Source organism: Rhinolophus ferrumequinum, chromosome 10, assembly GCF_004115265.2.
Source record: "Rhinolophus ferrumequinum isolate MPI-CBG mRhiFer1 chromosome 10, mRhiFer1_v1.p, whole genome shotgun sequence".
In the NCBI taxonomy this organism is placed as follows: domain Eukaryota; kingdom Metazoa; phylum Chordata; class Mammalia; order Chiroptera; family Rhinolophidae; genus Rhinolophus; species Rhinolophus ferrumequinum.
In genome coordinates, this window is record NC_046293.1 from 53987565 (window position 1) to 53989620 (window position 2056).

A 2056-nucleotide genomic window follows, 5' to 3' on the forward strand; every position below is an offset into this window, starting at 1 on the left:
TTCTTCATTATCTCCCTCCAATTCCTCTGTCTTCTGTGCTTCCCTTCCCACACCCAAGACACCACCAGGGCTCTAATGATTTATGAGCCACGTTTTAGAGATTCCAAACTCTGAAACTAACGCCTGATGCTTCAAGGGACATAATGTGCAACCTCACTGCTGGGACAGCATCACTGATAAAGGTATCGAGACCAAGACAGTCCCATGCAGAAAGCAGGAGGGAGGGCGTTGGGGCTGGGGCCTGAGGGGACCGGATAGCCCAGGCAGGGAAGGTCTTGCCAACCGTTGTTGGTGTTCTTGGTGAGTTTCACCCTTGTTGGTGATGATAGAGACAAATCCAACCTCGCTTGATGTTTTAGCATGCTATTTTTTAAATCATGTTCACAGCCTTGTTCACTGTCCATCTGTCTGTAATGAATATCCCCAAACACCAACTCTGTCTTAGTCTGTGAGCTCCAGAAGGCAGGGGTGACATATAACTCCATCGGTAAAACTCTTTGCCTCGAGAAGTCTCCAGCATACTCCAGAAGAGGCAGCAGAAGACGAGCGGATACAAAGGGAACAGAGAAACAGAGAAGTTGAGGCCCAGTGATACAGGTTTGGGTTTCATGAACCTTATGATAAGCAGTGGCTGAAATTATGAGAGTGGATGAGCTGTCTCAGGGAAAGGAAACAATGGAATGAGAACAAGAGCTGAGAGTGGAACACCGGAACCACCCCTATTTATTTCAAAGGTATGAGGCTGAATTGAAGTGGTCAGAGGTGGAAGGGGGGCTTCCAGACCCCAGATCCTGATAGAATCCATATATAGTATATTAATAATAATTTCAAACAGTAATTGTTAAGAACACAGTGCTATGGTACTATTTTATGGTAAGTTAAAAAAAAATGCAAAATGGTACACAATGCAAAAATAGTACTTTGTCTCATACAAATAAAATCTGGTCAAACACACAAACATAAAAATATGTATTATATTAATGTAATAGGATTATGGTTTTTCCAGTTTTTTTTAAATTAATTTTATGATTTTAATAAAAGGCAAAATATTTGGTGAAAAACGAAATAATTACTCAACATTTGAGCGGAGTCCCCTCAGAAAACTGATACCCCAAGGGGGCAGAGGGGCAGGAATTAACGTACCCACCCCAGTATCACACAGCCTGTGAATGGCCAACTCGACCAACCTGAATTCTCACCTAATGATTTTTTCCCAGTGCCTGGTTGTTCTGGGCTGGTGCTTTGGCTACTTCTGGGCAAGGTCAGTTGTGAACTTACATTGCTTCCTAACCTCTCTCAATCCACACTTTATCCTGTCCCTCTTTGTGCCCTTGGCCTTCCAATAGCATGCTGCCCCCGAGGCCCTCTCTGGCCTCCCTGTCTTTCCACCTGAAGAGACACATTGCCTGTAATTTTCTGCTTCTGATCTGTATGACTGTCCTGGTGCACAGCTAAAAGCAGTTTCCTTTGCCTCCTTTAATGACTTCTTCTTCTTGACCCAGAGAAGGCCACAAGGCACCTTCCAAAGCCTATCCTGAGTGCAATCCAAAGCACCTTTCAATCATAACCATAAATGATTCGGGGATTATCTGCTGCCTTGAATTACCTAGGCCATTACTCCCCTCCATTAGAGTGACTCAACTTGGACTCAGTGGAACTTAATCTATTCAAATGAGCACAAACATATTCAGAGCGTTATATTCAAATGAATACATCCCTCCAACTGTCATACGCACACACAGACTGGCCATTTCGATGGAGGGAAGGAAGCAGCTGTTTGCCCTATCTCCTCTTTGGAGACAGTTCTAATGCGCCCTAGGGTACCCCTACCTGCATCCAATGAGACACCTGTACTGTCAGTCCCCTAATGTCTCCCCAATACACGCTCCCATCTCATACCCTTCCTGGGACCACCTGAAGCAGGCTTAGAGATCGGGGAAAGAAAACATCAGGATTCCAGGTCCTCCACCCGCCCACCCCAGAGTAGAAATTGAAGTCATTCAGGATGCAGAAGGGCCTCCTGAAGTAATCAAAAATATTGTTTAGATTTTCAGGG